This window comes from Panicum virgatum, chromosome 9N (genome assembly GCF_016808335.1).
Source record: "Panicum virgatum strain AP13 chromosome 9N, P.virgatum_v5, whole genome shotgun sequence".
Taxonomy (NCBI): domain Eukaryota; kingdom Viridiplantae; phylum Streptophyta; class Magnoliopsida; order Poales; family Poaceae; genus Panicum; species Panicum virgatum.
In genome coordinates, this window is record NC_053153.1 from 27,154,591 (window position 1) to 27,177,123 (window position 22,533).

A 22,533-nucleotide genomic window follows, 5' to 3' on the forward strand; every position below is an offset into this window, starting at 1 on the left:
GCCATAACTTTCTCATTTTAACTCCGTTTTAAGCGATTCTTGCACTCACACGATCCTTGCAATGTGTAAACAGTTTTGTCATGTTATTTTGTACTATTTATACTGATTGGTGTATTGTTTCTTATTTATTGCACTTGTTTGTTTATATGTACATGTGTGATAGACAGTACGCAATTCGAGCAGCAGCCCGCGCAAGGATTTGAGGATGCGGAGCAGCAGCAGTAGTTTGAGGAAGGCAATTGGTCCTTGATCATGCTTGTTATCCCATATAATTCACCGACTATTCATATTTATTTTTATTGCATGCATGTGTCTATAATCTGATGAAATCCCAATTAAGGATATGCCTAGTTTACTTTACCCATCCTTGATCAAACTTGGGTTACTTTAATTATGTTGGGTAGCATTGCTACTTGCTTTTACCTTGGGTCATGGTTCGATACATATGAAATACTTGTTATATCTATGTTACTTCATGTTCACTGATTAATATTGTTAAATAAGATCATATGCTTTAATTGGAACATGGAGAACCACCTAGGAAAATAGTACAACCACAATACTACATGGCTCTGGTCTTGGCTGATTAATTAGAAACTAATACTTGATGGTCTTACCGAAAGGGAAATAGGGGATGCATCGATTGGGTATAGCCCGATCCTCTTGGGGCAGCAGCCTTTGCTAAGGTGCTGACCATTAGGGAGGTTTATGCTCTGCTTTGACTTGAAACCTTAGCGGGTTGTCAATTGTTAGGGAATCTTTGTAAAGGCCTCGTAGTGAACCTCTCGCCACTCACCAAAGAAAATGTTTAAGGGCCTTGCAAACCCGGGCGACACAGGAGAACACAAATTGTGGGGAAAGTGTACAATCTCTGCAGAGTGTAAAACTGATATATTAGTCGTGCTCACGGTCATAAGCGGCTTGGATCCTCACATGATAATTGAACTTGAAGATGATCTAAATCGATGGTTTACTTATGATATTGTTGTAATTACTCTTTACTTACTTGGGTTAATAGTATAAACTTACCCTTAGTTAATGCTTGCTAATAAAACTTGACCAACTAAAATTGCTTATCGCAGTAAAATCATATCAGCCTTATCCTTGATTTAGCCTTGCATGTAATATAGTTATTCCCTACCACTTGTTGAGTACCAACCATAAGTGTACTCACCTTTGCATAAACGTTGTTCAAACCAAGATAATTGCCCAGATTATCCTGAAGACTTCGAAGATTTTTAGTCGTATGTCTCCCAGTCAACTGCCTGTGCTGATGAAGATTCCGTTGTTTACTCCGAAATGTTTATTATTCGCTTAAGATAAGACAGTCGGTCATGTAATAAAGTTTTTATATACTCTCTTTCATTATGGCACTGTAATGGTATTTCACTTTATTTTTCTACCGTATGTATGGAACTTGATCCTGACATACATATGAGATGCATTCAGTTTCTTTCATAAACCAAGTGTGACAATGATGGCCTCACCCGCCCCTGAAAATAGATTTCTATATTATGGGCGGGTGATGGCATCACCCGCTCCTACAAATCTATTTCGAAGTTAATAAAAAATATAGCATACCCATAGAGTTATAAGTGGCCATGTAATTTAGTGGAGAGGAGGGTACAAGCAAGGCTTGATGTAAGCGAATCCCAGTTGATGCAAGTTAGTATATTTTGTCAAAAAAGTTGTACCGGGGCTTGCAGTGGTGGATGGTTGGTTAGGATTATTTTTTATTTTCTATTTTATTATTTTTGATTCTTTTCTAAAATTTGATTAGTACAAAAGGTTACGATCCGATCCTAGAAATCAATTAGAAACAGGTCACATCGTCACCTATCCCTAGAAATGCATTTCTAGAGATGGGTGATGACATGATCCGTACCTAGAAATCGATTTGCAGGGACGGACATATTACCCGTCCCTTCAAACAGTTATTTGTAGCTGCAAAAAGTAAGAACAGATACCACATCTATCTATACAAATGGTGTTTTACCCGTCCCTAAAAATTATTTTGTTAGCAATGTTGTTTTTTATTTTACATGCTACTTCCACCTCATATTGTTTGCAGACAGCATCTTTCACTGTTACCAGGAATGGATTGATGTTTGTGTTGACGCTAAAACGCGCCGTCACACGAGCATGTCACGTGCACCTCATCGAGGGCTCCTTGCAGCACCTCCACGAGATTCGGTCAGACCGGTTTGGTAGGCCGGTCAGACCGGTTTCGTCGGGTAGCCCGACAAAGGTCTAATGAACGCTCGCCCGGGAGGGACCCCATCAGGGCAAGCGCACGCTGGATTGCCCTAGGCTCGGCAGGCCATCTAGGACGCCCCCTCACGCCATGGAGACGATAGACAAATAGCACATAGGGTTGGAAAAGATTAGGGCAAAGAAAAGATAAAAAAGATAAAAGTGTTTGATAGATTCAATTGGATAACCCTCAATCGGCCGTGGCCCTTTATATTTATAGGGAGGGGAGGTCGTACCCCATTAGGAGTCTAATTTTGTACAAATCACATGTCAAAATACAACTCTAAATCCGGATTGTGCAGTTTGGACCGGTCTGACTGGTCCACCGGACCGGTCCGATCCTGTGTCAAGTCTTCCAGAAGCCATAACTCTCTTATCTGAACTCCAAATTGGACATTCTACAAATGCATTTCGATCGTCTCAACGAGAGCTATGCAATGGTGATGTCCAATTTGCATTTTCACAAAGTAATCTTGACCGGTCAGACCGGTTTGTGCATACCAGTCCGACCAGTCTGCACAGTTTGCCAATTTTGGTCATCAACATATGCCCCTCTGTTTTTTGGTAATGCTTGCATGCCAAAAAACAAGCCTCTGGACCAAAATTGTCTAATGACGATAATAAACATACATCGGCCATATTTTATTCTAAGGGCGATAAACTTTACCAGCCGTATCTTGCTTCTTCTTCAAGCTGATGATGAAACAACTTGCTTAGGCCTCCATACCTGCTTCATGGTCGCCGACCTTGCTGGTACAACCTCCGCTTGTTGTTCCATAGACTCTTTCTTGCGCATTCGTTGCAACCTCCTCTTTTTGGTGTGAGATAAGCCTGAGGGACACCACCTCGGCTTGTGTATACCTAGAACCTTGTTTGCCATTATTCTCACACTGTTTAGCACATGCACCGATCTTGGCCAAATTACCATTAGCAGTAATCGGTCATTGTGATGAACTATACTTTGAATATGAAATACGATATTGTATACCATATGGTTGCATGTGCATCATGTTATAATCCAAAAGGCGTAAAATAATAAGGATTCGGCCAAAACCATGGAGCAATCGGTCCTGAGTATGGCATAGTGGCACAGTTATCTTGAGATGAATGAGGATCCACTTGCTCGCAAGATCTTGATGATGCCTTCTCACCTCTAGCTTTGTTTGGCCGTCTCCTTTGCTTCTGGGTGGCTCCCATCTTCTCATATTTGGCCAGAAGCTCCTTGAAGCTTGGCCTTATCTAATTCTTGGCTTTGGAAGAATTCCTAGATTCACTGGATGCACCGGTCAGACAAGTGTTGGCGCCGGTCAGACCGGTTGTACCGGTCAGACCGGTCGGGACACCGGTTAGGCCGATTCCATCAGAACCAGTCGCTTTGAGATCATCTTGCCCCCCAGCCGAACTTGATTTTTGCTCAGGTATATTATTTGAAACATATTCAACATCTGGGGCAATTTGTTCAATAGAACTAGCCGATGTTTCTTCAACAGTCGCTTTTTTATCCTTTGTGTCAAATCTGAATTTTTGCCTAACCTCCCATCTTTTTTGACATGATAGACTTGTTTAGTCACCTTATGTGTCCTTTTCTGCACAGACCAATTTTTATGATTAACATGGTCATTGCTGGTAGGTGGTGACTTTTTAATTGCTGATTCCTTATATGTAATATAATCTTAACAAAAATATCTAGGAGGAAACGACATATACGAATTATAAGACCACGGAGGATAAGAATAATGCATAATAAAACAAAATTCCCATGGCACATGTAATGATGATCCATATGATGGAAATAGCATTGACATGTGAGGATTACTCAATTGCCGATTTCGATCATAGAATTTCTGTTTTGGAACAGATTTGGCTTGCTTGTAATTTTTAGACCGACTAGCATTATTATTTTATTTTTTGGATTTAGCCGGAAGCTCTCCAAGAACGGGCTTCGGCTTTTCCTTCTAATACTTTCTACGGCCTTTGGCTTCAACAGTTTTCAAAACGGCAATCTCTGGTTTTTTTGGGTTTAACCATCTTAGGTTTTGCTTTGTTCTGCAAAACTCCAGATGAGCCGGTTAGACCGGTCTTAAGACTGATCAAACTGGTCGCGGTACAACTAGAACCTTTGCCTTTATTCTGTTGCCCCCCGAGCATTGAGGTACTAGATATAGTTTCTATGCTCTTGCTAGAGGATTTCGAGTTGACAAATTCGGCTTGAAACGAATAAATTGTATCTTGATTAGCAGCATCAGGCAAACTTATGCAAGGATTATTAGCCGGCTTTTCTATAGCCGACTTTTGAATAACAAAAATTGGAATTGCACTATTTTCTTTATCAATCAAATACTCGACATAATTGGATAGAGCATCGGACAATGTACCTGACGATTGCATCTCCATCAATATATCTATGGTGGATGGTGTCTGCAACTCCTTTATCTTGATGACACCTTGTTCTGTTTTACGGAAACATGACAAAAGTAAACATTCAATTGCTTTGTCGAATTCTCGTCTATACTCCTTCCGTAGCTCCTCATAAAACGTCATGTTGCTAGGGGTTGACGGATCGACCATGATATCCTGATTCTCATTCTCCAGTGGAGTCGGCAAAAAGTGTGTTGACGCTAAAACGCGCCGTCACACGAGCACGTCACGTGCACCTCGCTGAGGGCTCCTTGCAGCACCTCCACGAGATCCGATCAGACCGGTTTCGTCGGGTAGCCCGACAAAGGTCCAATGAACGCTCGCCCGGGAGGGACCCCGTTAGGGCAGCGCACGCTGAATTGCCCTAGGCTTGGCAGGCCATCTAGGGCGCCCCCTCACGCCATGGAGACGAGAGACGAACAGCACATAGTGTTGGAAAAGATTAGCACAAAGAAAAGGTAAAAAAGATAAAAGTGTTTGATAGATTCAATTGGATAACCCTCAATCGGCCGTGGCCCTTTATATTTATAGGGAGGGGAGGTCGTACCCCATTAGGAGTAAAATTTTATTCAAATCCCGTGTCAAAATACAACTCCAAATCCGGACTGTGCAGTTTGGACCGGTCTGACCGGTCCGACCCTGTATCAAGTCTTCCAGAAGCCATAACTCTCTCATCCGCAACTCTAAATTGGGCATTCTACATATGCATTTCGATCGTCTCGACGAGAGCTACGCAATGGTGAAGTCCAATTTGCATTTTGGCAAAGTCACCTTGACCGGTCAGACCGGTTTGTGCATACCGGTCTGACCGGTCTGCACAGTCTGCCGATTTTGGTCATCAACAGATTGGTCCGAGTTCATATATATCCGATTCAAAATTACTACTCTTTTATGTTATTCTCTCTTTATATACACGCATATATCTATTTTCATTGTATTTTTTACAACATAATATCATTTTAATTTTAATTTTATCTCTTGCTAGACCTGATGAGCAAATTTGGCCAGGCCTGCCCGCAACCTGGACCGAAAAAAAACCATAAAAATAAAACCCCTGATTGTTATTGGATGGGGCTTCCTTGGATAGAGATAAGAGCATCTCCAGTAACAACCTTTAAATTAGACACTCTGAGTGCTAAATAGGAGTTTTCTCTATTTTTTTGAGACCCTTCAAATTTGGATCAACTCCAGCAAAAGTCTTCAATTCTAACACATAATGGAGAGCTCCTAAAGACCCTCTAGGAATAGATGGTAGAGGGATAAGTTGGAGGCCTACCAAAAATATAGAGTCAAGTAAAGAGTCTGCTGAAGTGCATTTTTTTATCTTAGCCATCTAAATTTGAGATTGGGAGCTGTTTAGAGGGTACTGGAGTTGCTCAAAGATGCCCATATGAATTTGCCCCGATTGCTCAAAGAGTGCTGGAGTGCATTTTTTTTTATCTTGGCCATCTTGGGCTTCCGGACGTACTACTTGTGCTTGCATTGCCCTGCCCAAAAATCAATTTTACTCTTTTTATTTTTGCCTAGTGGTGTTATTGGACTAGTTAGTATATTCGGCAACCATTATATTCAATTTAGGCCCAAAACGACCAAGCCTTCCATCGGCCAAGCTCAAAAAGTGCTCAAGTCTATCTTAAATACATGCATTGTGCGATAAAACTTCCATATTATTTATGCTGTATTGCCTATTTTGCTGGCCCTTGCTTTATTCTTTTATTTTAATATATATCAAGGTAGAGTTGGTTATGGAGAAGCATACATGGATTTGCAATGGTTGTAGTACGTAGTCAATTAATTTACCAATAATTATTGTTACTTTATTTTGGGAAAATCAAAATTAAAATGGTGTGTAATTTTGCATTCATTTTTTCTTCAATGTACGTTAAAACTTCTACACCATGAGAGATACTCAACTCAACAGTTTCTAAAGGAAATAAAAAAAGTTCAAGGTTAAACTATCCAAGGTACAAATTTGACATGATTAATAAGGTGTTTATCATTAATTAGTTCCTTTGAATTCCATACTCGGTAACAGAATGCGCCCACATTTTCGTTCCTGTGTGAACCTCTTCTTTGCAATGTACACAGAGATTCAATGTCCTTCTATTTCCATTTGGGCTAACAGTGGAAAGCAAATTAAGAGCACATGATCTTACCGGTTAGTTTAATACTCTAATTGGTAATCATATTAAGCACATGTCTCGCTCGTCAGCAAAAAAAAAACAATGTGATAAAACACCATCCCTTACGTACGTAACTGCAGGCCGTGATGTACGGCCTCTAGATTGTCTTTGTGATGTAATGGGATTTGTCATCCCCTATTCAATGAGGCCAATGATCAGAAGCGATCGTTGCAACATCTTGGCTCTGTTTAATCCAAAAATCTAAAATGCAAAATTTTTATAAATCGTTTGCATGGTGTACTAAATATAGTCGAAAAATATTTCGCATTACACAAATGGACTGTAAATCGCGAGGCGAATCTAATGAGCCTAATTAGGTCGTGTTTGGACACTAAATTGATACAGTAAAACTACAGTAACATGTGCTAACGATGGATTAATTGGGCTCATTAGATTCGTCTCGTAGTTTACAGATGAGATCTGTAATTAGTTTTGTTATTAGTCTACATTTAATACTTCAAATATTGAAAAAAATTCTGCCAAAATTCCAAAATCCAAAATGCAAAGTGAACTAAACAGACCCCTTAGCATAGACTTGCACATTGTAATTATTGATTCACCAACCCGAGTGTTCTCATTTGGTTATATCATGCAATGCCTAACTAACTATTAACGTATTAGCTGAAATCATCAAAGAGCGGTGGATTATAAAGTGTAAAGTCATCCAAATTATGCAGCTAGTCCACTTCATCAGTTCAAGTTCTACTCCTAGCTAACTGGAGAAAATTGTCAGCACTAGCTAAATTCATAGAAACTATCTTTTTTGAAACGGAACTGGTAGGAGACCTGTCTGTCATATTAATAAGAAGAAGGAAAGCCAGAAGGCTTCAACGCTGTACAGAAGTTAGCACAAAGCAAATTCATAGGAACTATCACTGCACTAAACGATCAACCTTAACTATCTAAGTATCTAACAAACAAACAAAAAATACAGATGGATTACAAATTTTATTTAGTTATAGTAAGAAAAATTCTGGCCAAATGGATGACAAAAACACCGTGCTTACTTTTTTAACACTAGTCCCATATTTTTTGCACTAAACACATCTGTGCTAATTCTTAGCAATGTACGCTTTCATTAAGGTGTGAAATGCACAATCATTGTACATAACCTGCTGTCTCATATGGTCAACATCCACTAATTTCTCGTGGGCTACTAGGTGGAAAACACAATACCACACATGGTCTTATTAATTGTTTATTAGTATAACTTTGGTAAATGACGAACCAGATGACTTGTTCAGCATTGATCTAAAGTTCCGAATTAACATTCTACACGTGGAGCACAGATCTCAACTCAAACCTAAAGACTGTAGAAGTATTTGATTCGAGAGAACAGGTCCCCCGTGTCACCCCCAAGGACGACACGGAAGAACCGCCAGCGCCGCCCCATAGCTCGCCCCCTCTGCTCCTCGCCCCACACCACCGCTGGAGAGCTTCGCCAGAAGCCCGCGCAGGCTGGACGAAGGTGGCGGCCGGGCGATTTTGCTTCCATCCCTCCTCCCTGGCTCCAGCCATCTGGGGTGAAGCTCTAGCGTCACCACCTATGCTTCTAGCGGAGCTGGCCGGCGGAGGCCATGTGGTAGATGGGAGGCCAACGGCGGGGCAATCTCGCTCGATTCTCGATTCTACCATGCGGTCTGTGAGGAGAGGAGGTGCCGAAGGCCTCGGCATGGCCGAGATGGTGCGGTGGCGCACAACAGCGAGAGGGGGTAGCGCGGTGATCGCGCGGTGCATGGCGGTGGCCACGTTTGGGCTCAGCGCACGGATGAGAGTTGCGCTGACCAGCGCCGCCCCTCCCACCCTTGCCGCGGCCACTCGGCGGTAGGCCGACAGCGAAGGCTCCCTTCACCAACTCCTCCGCTCCCTTCCCATGCGGCCTAATTAAGCACCGCTACGCGGCGAGCCTGCATCGAGGCGGGAGAGGTGGCGTCGCATCCTAGGATGGTGAGGCCAGGTCCGCTCTCGCCCGAGGTGCAAGCGTTGGCAGGATGGAGGCGGCAGCTACGTCTCGCGAGAGGAGGCGGTGCTGAGGCTCATTGGCCCTTTGGAAGTGAACTACTACTGGTGGGCGCACCGCTCGTGTCTAGTCGGTGAAGTGCAAGGTGAAGACCTCATCGAGGTTCGGCCGGCTAGCGCAGGCATGCGGATATAGCTTCGAAGAGTATAGGGAGAAATCCCAGTCCAGCCTCACACCGACCGGCAATGGCGTTGCTTTCCTTCGTGTAGTTTTTGTCGATGCACTACCCTACTTACAGGTCCATGTTAAGCCGAGTGCAACAGGAAATTGTTTGAGGGAATCCTAGTCAGCATTACGCCGGCGTCGACATTGGCGACACCTTTTGGTGCCATTCCGCTTCCTAGAGGTGATGTTGATTTCTCCTCACAACCATGTGTTAGGAGGAGGTTTACGTTAAGAGACATTGCATTCAACATATGATCCGAGCATCAAGTTTCTAAGCAGACGAGAGATGTGATTGGATTGATATTGTGTGAAGACATTGCAAGGTTGAAGCGAGAAAGAAGAAGAAGATTTAAGCTTAACCTTGTAGCTTTATTTCTTGTAAGGAAAATGGCCTCATTAATCCATTGTTTTGTGATTTTGGTGATTGAGTAACAACGCAATCAATGTGACTAATGCGTTTGTCAAGTGAATAATAATAGATCCCAGGGATGAAGCAAAAAGGCCAAGCAAAGCAAAACACGAAGAAAAAACTCAAAAAAATATCGAACTGGACGAGTTCTACACGAACCAGTAGGACCGGATACACCGGTGATGCCACACCGGTCTAACCGGTTGGCATCGGATGCACCGGTGCCCTATGACCGGTGCATTAGGGCCGAGCAGTGCCCAGGCCACGAGGGAAGGTGCAAGCAGCACCGGATGCACCGGTGGTGCCAAAAGAGCCGTCGGTGCAAGCACCGGAGGAGTGTTCAGAGAGCCTGTCAGAGTGGTCGCCAAGGACGCTTCTGCACCGGATACACCGGTACCCAACCGGAGCATTGGACAGGTGTAAGGCTGTGACAGTTGCAAGGAGAAGAGTTGCACCGGTTGCACCGGTGACTAGGCACCGGTCTATCCGATGGCACCACGTCAGCTGTCAGAGCCCCAACGGATACCCTGAAGCTCAGAGTGACCGGATGCACCGGTGCTATACCTTCGGATACACCGGTGCATGCGCAGAAAGTTGGGCAATAGCTCTAAACGGCTAGTTCGACTTGGATGCCTATATATATGCCATCCCCCAGCCATTTGAAGATTGCTGGAGTTACTACAACCCTCATATAGCTAAGCTCACAACTTGGACATTTATTGCCCAAGTCCCCCATAAGGTAATGGTAGGTAAAGTTCAATTCAAGCATCATATAGCTCCATTGCTTTTTGCTAGGATAGTTGCATTGCATTTCCTAGTGTTATATATATGGTGGGTTGTTTGTGTCATGACTCTAACCCATGAGCAACCTACATGATTTGATAAGTGTGTAGAAAGCTACACAAGATTACTCTTCATGGTACACGGACTTCATAAGGTATGTTTTTCATATGTGTACCATGAGCACAAGCTATAGGGTAAACTTCCCATTGTTGTCAAAAACTTTGTGCATACTTTTGCTTGGTGATTCAAACACTAAATGCACACTTTTAGGGGGAGCTCATCCTATAGGTTGTGATTTTTGAGACTAACATGTTTTCTAGCTTATCTTTTGTAGTCTCACGTGGAGTTAACACTCTAAGAGAATGTTTCTCACGATCAATGTGAATAAACAACTCTACAAGAGTGATTAGATAAATTGTGCTTCATGCATATTGAGTCATGCTCTATTGAACTTAAATGCTCATATCTAAGTTCATAGGCTATGTACTCATACATTTGCTTAACCTTGGTGTACCAAGTGCTTCTTGTTTAAAGACTTTCAATTGATTGCAAGTCACTTTCTTTTAGTACATGCAAGGTAAACAAAGAAACCCCCGGAGGTATGTAAGGTTCTAAACTAATTAAATTGGTATCTTTGTCATATCCTATTTACTTTAGAGCTACCTCCGTGCATGATATGATCTAAGCTTTCTAATTATTACTTCTAGTTGTGCACTTGATTTTCACATTATCATTTTGTGCACATACTTATGGAAAGCTTAGCTCATGTCATGCTAGTTTCGTGATTTTGTGATCCACCATAGTATAGTTTTCAATTGGTATCTTCATTGATATCATACAATTGGATCATGAATCATGAACTAACTCCCTAGGCTACTAATCTTCTCTTGAGCTATATTGTTTTGCAAGACCTTGTTTTTAGGAACAAGACCTTTTAGGTGATTTGATTCCAAAGGGGGAGAAATGTGGATCAAAGCAAGGTATTTTTCTCAAGGAAAAGAAGTATATCCCAAAGGGGGAGAAATACCTAAGTGAATCAAGTCATGAGGGAGAAGTAGCAACATAGGGGGAGGTTAAAAGGGGGAATCATGGTTTTAGGGGGAGGCCAAGTCGTCATTGGATGGTGGTAAACATCCAAGCAAGCGTAAGCGGTTTTCAATTAATTTCAATTGGTATCAAGTTGTTAAATTTGTCAATTTTATGCAAATTATGCTTGCTTTGATTGTGTTGTCATCAATCACCAAAAAGGGGGAGATTGTAACGAACATGGCACCATTGATGCCATTTCGAGTGATTTTGGTGATCGAATGACAACACAACACTTGGACTAATATGATTGTTAAGATAATCATTCTCAGGCTTTTAGGTTCAAGTGATGACAAAGAGAAAGAGAAGATAGGCGTAGCAAGGCCCGATGGACTGCCCCTACGGGGGTTCCGCTACCCGGTTAGCGGACGGGGGTCGAGGGGGAGCCGCCCCTCGCGGGTCTCAGGGCAGCGCCCTGAAAGCTCTTCGATTCAGGAGCACCGGAAGAACCGACGCCAGGGCATCGGAGCATCCGATGGTAGTCGGAAGAACCGACGCCTTGATACTTTGGTGCAGAAGGGAATCGAAGCCAAGTCAGCCTATAGGCACCGGTTGAACCGACGGTCTAAAATAGGGCATCGGTGCAATGGCCGTCCTTTGTACCAGAGACGATGTCAAGTGCCCAGAAGAAGTTTCTTCAGCACCGGTTCAACCGACGGTGCATCGGTGCATACCACCGGTGTAATGACGTCAGCGTCCAGGAGAAGATTCCTTCAGCACCGGTTGAACCGGTGAGGCATCGGTGCAAAGCATCGGTTCAACCGGTGGTCTCTGCGTCAGCCATCAGGAGTCCAACGGCTACTTCGTGTTATGAGTGACCGGATGAACCGACGCTACCCTGCCAAGAGGCATCGGTTCTTCCGGTGGTACGCAGATTTTCAGCTAACCGTTGGAGCAACGGCTACAAGACTTGGTGGCCTATATATACGCCTCACCCCGGCCATTTGAAGATTGCTGGAGTTGCTGGACATCCCACACACACCCAAGAACATCTCCAAGCCATACAAAAGCATCAAGATCATATCCTTAGCCCTTAGCACACTTTGAGAGTGTTGTGTAAAGGATTAGCTCTTAGTGAGTGAGTTTGCAAGGCTTAGAGCCTTTGTGCTGTGGTTCATTAGTGAACCAAAACAAGAGCTTGGTGCGCCGGCACCTTGGAGCGTGGAGCTCGCCGGCAACGTCATCGACCCTCCGACTTGGTGTGGAGCGGCGACGACACCTTTGTGCGGGGGACGTGGAGACCCCCATCCTTTGTGGAGAAGCTCCTTAGTGGAACCCGGGGCCAAGGTGACCGTGATTGTGTTCACGGAAGAGACTTGGTGGCCGAGTAGCAATACTCTTAGTGAGTGCTACAACAACGTGGATGTAGGTGTGCCTTTGTGGCTAACCGAACCACGGGATAAACACCCGCGTCAAGAGTTTGCTATCTCCTATCCCGCTCTTTAAGCTTCCGCATTTCATTCTAGTAATTTGTATGCCTTTACTTTCATAGAATAGTTTCTTGATAGGAAAGGCTATAGGTTGCTAAACTCTTTTGGGATAGGGGTTTTACACTAGAACAACCTAGTTGCACATCTAGATAGCTTGTTTTAGTTTAAGCTTTGTGCAAACTAGTTGGAGCCATAGGTCTAAGTTTTTATTAGAGCCTAATTCACCCCCTCCCCCTCTTAGGCTAGAGCACCCGATCACTTTCACTAGCTTATTAGTGGACATTGTCAATAAATGGTGGATTATATATACGAGTAGGTACTCTACAACTTCCGCGGTTAATTAAAACCACCAGAAATGATTGTTAGTCATAGTGGAGCATCCATTACTAGGTCATGATCTTCATGGACCCGTAAGGTAAGGCCGTAAGCTGAAGTTGGTTACGTGATAGATTAAGCAATTCTAACAGTCTAGAGGCGACGAAAAAGACCTAGCAGTCAATCAGCTCATGCAAGTCAAAGGCGTATGTACTGATGGTCTGATGCGTTAAGGTCGTTGCAGCTGGTATATACATTACACATTTCCTGTGTGTCAAATAGTATGGGACGAGCAGATCCAGTTTCATTCAGGTTAATTAATTAGACGATCATTCATCGCAATGCGCATTAGTAATGTTCTCAAAGGATTAAGCTAATCAGGTATATAAATTAAGGTAATTAGAATCTGAACTTATATAATTAATGCCAGCATCCATGATTAATTCTATCTCCAAAAGTCAGGCCCCGGAGCTTAGCCTCGCAGCCAGTCCGGTGGTGGATTATGCAGCTGAACCCATGTGCTTGCTTCGATGGAAGTGGAACACGGATGTCTTGAGGTCTGACTGACTAGGTTCTGACGCAAGGCTCGACCATCATCATTCTCCCAATCCCGAACCTAACGCGAGTACGGAATTCTCGTCAGTTTCTTCCTTGGTTAATTAGTAGCCTCGACACCTCCTCCTCAACACAATATAAGCATATCGGCGCCCCTATCTCCATGCATCTCATTCCAAAATCTCAAAAATTGTTAGCCTTATTCCATTACGTACATTGCCCGGCCGGCCACACCTCGCCCTCATCACGAACACACCTTCCCTTCCATCTCCGGTGGGTATGGCCAGTAAGTCCCTGACCTTGTCTACGCTCATTCTTGCGGCGTGCCTCGAGCTCACCGCCGCGCAGGGGTCTCCGGGCACCGCCACGTTCTACGGCGAAGCCGACGGCTCCGGCACCATGGGTAAGCTTGGTGGAAGCCCCGCACTTCGGTTGACAATCCATCTCACATTTTGCTAGCATCGCGCGTACTAATGGACTGCACGATGAAACGCAATGCAGGTGGCGCGTGCGGGTACGGCAACCTCTACGACGCCGGGTACGGCGTGCTCAACGCGGCGCTGAGCCAGACGCTCTTCAACGACGGCGCGTCCTGCGGCCAGTGCTACCTCATCACCTGCGACGGGTCGCGCCCGGGCGGCGAGTACTGCAAGCCCAGCACGTCGATCACCGTGTCGGCCACCAACCTGTGCCCGGCCAACTACGCGCTGCCAACGGCGGCTGGTGCGGCCCGGGGCGCCCCCACTTTTTTTTTTCGAACAAACTCGGAGGGATTCCCACCTACTATTTCATTGATCGAAAGGCACTTACAAAGATTATCTCGGCAAGCCGAGGGAGAACAACGTGAGGTCGGCTAGGCCGGAAAGAGAGAAAATACAGGAGAGGTTACATGGACACATCACAAATTCTAATACAGCTCAAGAGTACACCAAATATATTCTACCAATCGTCCATGGGACCAGCGCCGAACAACTTGCTTGCCAGATTCACCGCAGTCAAAGTGCTACGACAACACCCCTCACAGCTACGCCGCTCTGTGGTCACCCTCCAACGATTTGGGAAGGTTTACCGACCGAATGGGGGCTAAGGGTAAGCGGGGGCATCTTGACCCAAATGTCACCGGAAACGACGACCTCCCTTCAAACTGACGGTACTACCAAATGAGGCACATCCAGACGCCGCATACCGCCATCCAACGCCCTTCGAGTGGAGGAAGCCCCAAAGGAGGGAAGGCCGGTAGAGGTGACGACCAGCATTTGATTTTGATATCCCGTCAACAAGGAGAGCACCGACGAAGTAGAGGCGCCAGCAGCTGGTACTTGTGGAGCAACAGCAGAATCCAAAGGAACACAACAGGCTTGTAAAATGATTGCAGACGCGAAGGGGGAGTGGTGGTCTTCCGAGGGAGCCACTGCCAAGATACTTACTTGCCAAGTTCACCATAACCAAAGTGCCACCACCACACCCGTCGCGGCTACGCTGTCCTGTGGCCACCCTCCAACGAACTGGGAGGGCTTGCCAACAGAATGGGGCTAAGGGTGGGGAGGATCAGCCTGACCAAGACGTCACAGGAAACGACGATCTCCCTTCGAGCTGATATTAATACTAGTGGAGCACATCCGAACGCCGCATACCGCCATCCAACGCCCTTCGGGGGGAGGAAGCCCCAAAGGAGGGAGGGCCGGTAATGGCGATGCCCGGCATTTGATATGGTATCTCCAACAACAAGGAGAGCATCGACGAAGTAGAGGCAGCAACAACAGACACTTGTGGAAGACGGCGGTGGAGTAGTGGTCACCAGTGGCAATGGCGCAAGGAAGAGGAGGCCCTTTGATGACGCCTTCAAGAAGGCACCGGTGTGCGTGCCTGTAGGTAAGGGAGCGCTGCGACAAAGCCTCCAACAAGGAACACGACACTGCAGTGTCGCCATTGCCGGCCGGCAGAACGCCAGGTAGGGATTTCTCCCAATGCTCCCGCACTAGCAGGCAAGCTCAACGCAGGAGCTCTGAAATGGCTGACACAAGTACTGGCTCCCCACGGCACAGGCGGCCAGAAAGTGGCCACATCTAGCCGCCGGCGACCAGCAAAACTGGATCCACTGGCAGAGCACAACAGGCCACCGGAGCCCCGCCCAGCGCCCCACCTAGGCGTCGGCACAGGGGATGCGAGATCCGGCCGGGATGGTGCTGGATCTACCCGCCGGTGACCTGCAGGACTGGCTCCACCGGCAGAGCCCCGCCCGGACACCAAAGCCCCGCCCAGCACCCCACCTGGGTACCGGCACAGGGGACGCGAGATCCGGCCGTGAAGGGGCTGGATCTGCGCGCCGGCGACCTGTGGGACCTGCGCCACGTGTGGAGCACGCCCAGCCATGGTGACCTAGAGTTTGGGGGAGGGCAACTCAGGAGAGGGAGATGCGTGGATGGAGGCCTCGCCGCCGCCATCCCTGCGCCCGCGCGGACTTCCGGCGGCACGCTCCGGCGGTGGCAAGGTGGAGGGGCAGCGACGGGAGGGGCTCTGGGGAGGCGGCGGCGGTCCGCCCGAGCCGCCCGGGGCGACGCGAGCGGTCGAGAGCGACGCTTCCCCGCTCTCCGGGGCGCCCCCACTTCGACATGGCGCAGCTGGCGTGGGAGCACATCGGCGTGTACCAGGCCGGCATCATCCCCGTCGTGTACCAGCAGGTCGAGTGCTCGCGCAGCGGCGGCGTGCGCTTCAGCATCGCCGGGTGCAACTACTTCCTGCTCGTCAACATCCAGAACCTGGGTGCAACTACTTCCTGCTCGTCAACATCCAGAACCTCGGCGGCAGCGGCTCCGTCGGCGCCGCGTGGATCAAGGGCGACAGCACGGGGTGGATCCAGATGTCCAGGAACTAGGGAGCCAACTGGCAGGCGCTCGCCGGGCTCGCCGGCCAGGGGCTCAGCTTCGCCGTGACCAGCACCGGCGGGCAGTACATCCAGTTCCTCAACGTCGTGCCGGCGTGGTGGCAGTTCGGCGAGACCTACACCACGAATCAGAACTTCTACTACTAAAACTAGTCCGGCTGGACTTGCCATGGCTTCCTTGGCGACCGCCGGCCTGACCGTGCCATCATCTCCCCTTAACTGCAGGAGAAAATGGCAAGGGAAGTAGAGTTTTCCAATGGGCCACATATACCCCAAGTCCCACTACATTTTTTTTTCAATGCTGTAGATATTTTTACACTTTATGTGTTCCGAGACGTGTACTGCACATATTTCATTAAAAATAGAATTTACAAAGGGACAAGAAAAAAACAGAGTATTCCAATTCAGATCACCGCAGTACGATGAACAATACCTCTCCGGCGAACACACATAGTAATTCATATCCCAAAAGAAAAGGTGCAAGGGTCTCTTTTTCATGGCTGTCAAAAAATCTTGCATTGGTTATGTTGTCTGATTTTTACGACTTAACGATCAGAATTAGAGGTCCTGGTTCTACAATTCTAATAATCCAATATTTTTTATGTTTACGACCTTATGATTGTGATCTTATCTAAAGACCTCCAAGTGGACCTAGAATGTACAATTTTGACAACCTCTGCTCTTTAGTTGCAAAGATGTGCTTTTTGGTTATATACGATTTCTGATGTGATGCAATCCAATATAGGATCACAGTCGACAATTGCAACATCTTAGCATTGATTTCTACATTATAGCGATTTATTCGTAAATTCAAACTCTTTGGTTTTGTTCTTTAAACCAAAATGATCAAGCACGATACGCATCTCCACCCAATCCAAACTAGCTTCATTGAAAACGTCAACAAAAGATCCATTTTAAAAGTACTCCTATATGTTACACAACTACGCGGTTTAAACGGACCGAAAGATGCATGATTAAGCATGTGGGGAATTCATCGCCAACATGATTTGCTTGGACGAGGGGACGAACTGAGGCTATTTTCTATTGAGGAAATTCTAACGGCCGGCGGGAGCCGGAGAGCTAGAGCAATCAAAACGGATGCCTGGGACTCAATCATTAGCTCGAGGAAGTCAAAGTTTGGAAATTCCGGGCATGTGCTGATGCGCTTAAGGTCCTTACAACAGGTACCTTTGACATAATTCGTCGTCGGTAGAAAGCATGGCTGTGTTTAGTTCCGCGAAAAGTTCCCAAAATTTTTCACTGACGCACATCACATCGAATCTTACGATACATGCATGGAATATTAAATATAGTTAAAAAATATAACGAATTGTACAGTTTGGTTGTAAATGACGAGACGAATCTTTTAAGACTAATTACTCCATGGTTGGACAATAGTTGCCAAATAAAACCGAAACGTGCTACGGCAACTTTTTCGCAAACTTTTCACGAACTAAACACACCCCATAAAACACTTGCAAAGAAAAAAAAAACCCTCGTGTCCCAGTTGGCAAAATGGCTTCAAATCTTGACAAAATGGAGCCTTAAAATTACTAATATATACTCCAGTGACATTGTCAAAATTCATAATTTGAGCCGGCAAGACGCTCAAGAACAAAAGCATGATCGGTTATCTATCAGTACAGTATAAGGTTCGAGAACAACCTGGCCCGTCATTCTCGCATGTCTCTCACCATCGTAAACACCTAGCACTGCTGTATTGAAGAACAAAAAGCATTGCCACTCTCCGTTCACGGGCACAAATGGGGTGCTCCAAACGTTGGGGCTTTACTCTTTGCTCAAGTCGATGCAAAGCCAATCTGGGAGCATTGCCACAAGTTTCTGGAAGTGCTGCGCGCCGCCCAGGGTTCAATTCTTTGCCTGGTTGCTTCAAAATGACCGAATCCAATGTAAGGCCAATCTCCACCGCCGTAAGTTTTTGGAGGACAATATCTGTGAACTCTGCAGCACGGAACCTGAAACTGCTTCCCACCTGCTCTTTCACTGCACCTTTGCTTCATCCTTCTGGCGCTCCCTGGGATTTGAGTTACCTGCACTGCACAACTGACGGTCACTGATGTACACTGCCTGCCGCGGCCGGCGAATATACCAGCTGCCCACTTCGACACCTTCACTTTGTTGTGCTGCTGGCAGTTGTGGAAGCGACGGAATGGCTTCACCTTCCGTGGTGAGACAATGGGGCTTCGACAGACCCTGCAAACGTGCAGGTCCACAGCAGCTGCTTGGAGCTGCAGGCTCCCTAGTGCTGATCGCCACATAAGTGATCAATGGTGTAATCTCTTCTCTTTGGCAATATAAGCCCTTAGCAAAAATGTAAAATGAACCTTTACTCGACCTGGCCTTTCAGGGCCACCTTCGTGAATGAAATTCAGGTGGGACCCCCTGACACCTAAAAAAAAGAACAAAAAGCACACCACCTGTTGTATCCCCATTGCTGGCCGGGGAATCGAAGAATACCGGCTTTTGGCCAAACCTGGACCGGCTGCTAGCCTGCATAACAGTATATCTATATTGATATCTATATCTATTACTAAAACGAGTAAGGTCTACACCTCAAATTTTGGTTTGGTTTGTCTTATGTCATTGGCAGGTGGGTCTTAGTTCATCTCGTATATGAGTCTCTAGCTTTTCATCAATCGAAATCCTAATTGGAACCCGAACAAATCAGTCGGAATCATAATCAGAATCCGGACACAGAAACCCAATCAGATCTCGGACAATAAATGTCTCGTACGATCACAACACGATTTATACACGGAGTGAACGAACACAAAGTTGATGATATTATTTAGATCTATTATATTAACCGTAGCAATACACGAGTACTATACTAGTAAACATAAATTCAACATATATAGCTACACATTCTTCCTACTAGCTCCAATAATCATCTATCCAAACGCACATGCTCGCCGCTCGTTCGTTCATTCCATCGACTGGGATACCGTCAACACCCAACGTGCGACGGCCCTAATCTAAGCCGGAATCCTCCCACAAACGCATCACTAATCCCTCCACAAATAAACGCTTCTGATTGGATCCAATCCACGCCCACTAAACTAAGCGCCGCGCCTACGTGTGGAAGGAATGAGTTGGTTGCCTAAACAAAATCAGCAGCACGCATGTGCTTCCAGTTCGTACCGAGCGAGCATTACGTGTTCCATGACATGAGAATCATCGATCGATTGGCACCGACATTAACGCTGCTGATCTGAATCTGATCTTCTTCGCCTACTTGACAAGCTTCAGCTCCAGCTCCCTTAATCTCTCCTGACTGCTAGTTCCTCATCCTATTTAAGCACTGTACCTGCTTCAGGTAGATCACCCACCAACTACGGTAGCAGCAGCTCGAAGCCGATCACCAGACACAACAAGACAATCCATTCCTTTTCTGATTATTTACGTGGTACGTGCTCGTACTCGTTGCAAGCAGCTCGTCGCAGTCATGGCGCCGAGTTGGTTGGCCTTGTGGGGCGTCGTGGCGGCTTGCGCCGCAGCCGGCGTGGCGGCCTGGTCCCCGGGCACGGCGACCTTCTACGGCGGCGCCGACGGGTCCGGGACTATGGGCGGCGCGTGCGGCTACGGCAACCTCTACAACGCCGGGTACGGCATCAACAACGCGGCGCTGAGCACGGCGCTGTTCAACGACGGCGCGTCGTGCGGGCAGTGCTACACCATCACCTGCGACGGCTCGCGCCCGGGCGGCCAGTACTGCAAGCCCGGCAACAGCGTCACCGTCACGGCCACCAACCTCTGCCCGCCCAACTACGCGCTGCCCAACGGCGGCTGGTGCGGCCCGGGGCGGCCCCACTTCGACATGGCGCAGCCGGCGTGGGAGCAAATCGGCATCGCCCAGGCCGGCATCATCCCGGTCATGTACCAGCAGGTCAAGTGCTCGCGCAGCGGCGGCGTGGGCTTCAGCATCGCCGGCTCCAACTACTTCCTGCTCGTCAACATCCAGAACCTCGCCGGCAGCGGCTCCGTGGCAGCCTCCTGGGTCAAGGGTGACAAGACTGGCTGGATCCAGATGTCCAGGAAGGCAGGAACTGGGGCGCCAACTGGCAAGCGCTGGCCGGGCTCGTCGGCCAGGGGCTCAGCTTTGCCGTGACCAGCACCGGCGGGCAGTACATCCAGTTCCTAAACATGGCGCCGGCGTGGTGGCAGTTCGGCCAGACCTACACCACCTACCAACAGTTCGTCTACTGATCCACCGATTGATCGGAGAAGAGTTTTGCGATCTGTTTCGTGTGGCCTTCGTCGTATCCTCCACCGTCTCTTGGTTCTGGCCTATAGTTTCAGCGCCGATGGATGCACCGTGGCCGAGGCATGCTTGCCGTCCGATCCGTAGCTCAGTGCTTATCCGTAACTTATGTTTATTCCAAATTGGTTTAGAGCTCTGTTTGTTCATAGTTATTTTAAAACAATTATGAATCTTGTACCAACGAAAAACAAAAAATCAAATAAAAAGGAGAAAAACGCACTAATAAGCCTCGTCGACCACTGGCGAAGCTCGGTTGCACAGTCCCTGCCCGCAGAAAAGCACCGCCGGATACGTGGAAAACAGAAAACGTACACATGGTAACTAAAAGTCCAGATATGTAGAGGGTCCCAATAAACAAAAGAGGTTAAGATCCCATCTAATCTAATAAACCAGAGGAAGAGGACAGCAGAGCCGGCGCTCATGGAGACCCGCGGAAACGTCGGGGCTTCTCCGACTTCGACCCTGACACCGGCCGGCTTGCCGTGACACCTAGAAGCCGACTCCAACTGCAACTCTCGTTCAACAAAACCCAAGCTCTGTGATGGCGCTGCTTCTGGTGTAACGGATCGTCAAGACCCTGCCGCGCGCACATCGCCGAGTTTCCATCGCCCACGAGATGGCTCCTGATCATGCCGACGATGAAGCTGCAGCGCCAGTAAAGACCTGTGCAGACGCCGCCGCAGCATCAGCCAAGATGGACGACGCATTTGTTCCATCCCCCTGGAGAGATGCGCCCCGTGCGTCAGATGCCTGCATGCCCATCTTGGGCGCCGCCGAGCTGTGGCCTGAACTGTCGTGCAGCGTGGCGGCGTCCAAAGGGAACAAGGCGCCGGCAGCCTCTTCCTCCACCACTGCCGCTGCTCTAATACCCATGGTTGCGCTCCGTGAACAGGTACTGGTGCGTTTGTTTTCTATGGGTCCATGTACTTTGTTTTGAAGGTACAACTGCTCCAAAACCATGACTGCTAGGTGTTTCTTCTCTTTTGAACTTTGTCTGTTCGACAGCATTACCATGTGTCCTCGTCCATGTACTTTCAACCTATTGTCAGATGGGGTTTTAATCTTTCTATGGTTCTCGTGTCTTTGGTTATATATCAGCAGGGAACAACCAGCAATAATCAAATCCGCGGCGCTCCGACTGCTGCCGTGGAACCGTCGTCCACAAATGCGCCAAACAACAGGGAGAGGCGCGCTGCTGCGCCGGAGCAGCCGCCGATGCACGCGTCGAGCCACAGGATCAGCAATGCCGGTGTGCGAGGCCACCACCACCAGAGTGGCCGTTTCGTGCCGCACACCCACGGCCGAGGCGGCGAAGGGTTCAACGGAGGACGAGGGAGCAGGAGGCCGGCGGCCGGCGGCGCTAACGGCAGAGGCAACGCCAATGCCAATGGCAGCCCCACCTACCTCAACAGAGGCGGCGGCCGGCACGGGCAAGAGCACCGTGGAGGGTTCAACAGGCAACCGCGTGGGAGGGATCACGAGGACGGGCACACGCCCTTGGGTCCTCCAGCGGGATATGTCGAAGCACCGCATCACATGCATCCACCACCATTGCCGCCGCCGTTCATGCCCATGGTTCCACCACCATACCCCTTCTACTATGGACCGCCGGTATCCTATGGATATGGATATCCTGGTAGGTTTCGGGTTTGAACAGTCATTATGTAAAATAGGGCCTAAGGCCCCTACGACCAGTTGGCCGGCTGGGGCTGGCGGCACCCCCGCGGCGCGGGTTTGAGTCCTGGGGGAC

The 22,533-nt window shown here is 47.5% G+C and overlaps 2 pseudogenes; both read left to right on the forward strand.

Moving 5' to 3' along the window:
• Positions 1-13,497: 13,497 nt before the first annotated feature.
• On the forward strand, positions 13,498-16,648 carry LOC120688915 (annotated as a pseudogene).
• A 3,316-nt stretch (positions 16,649-19,964) lies between these two features.
• On the forward strand, positions 19,965-20,728 carry LOC120691537 (annotated as a pseudogene).
• The last annotated feature ends 1,805 nt before the right edge of the window (positions 20,729-22,533 follow it).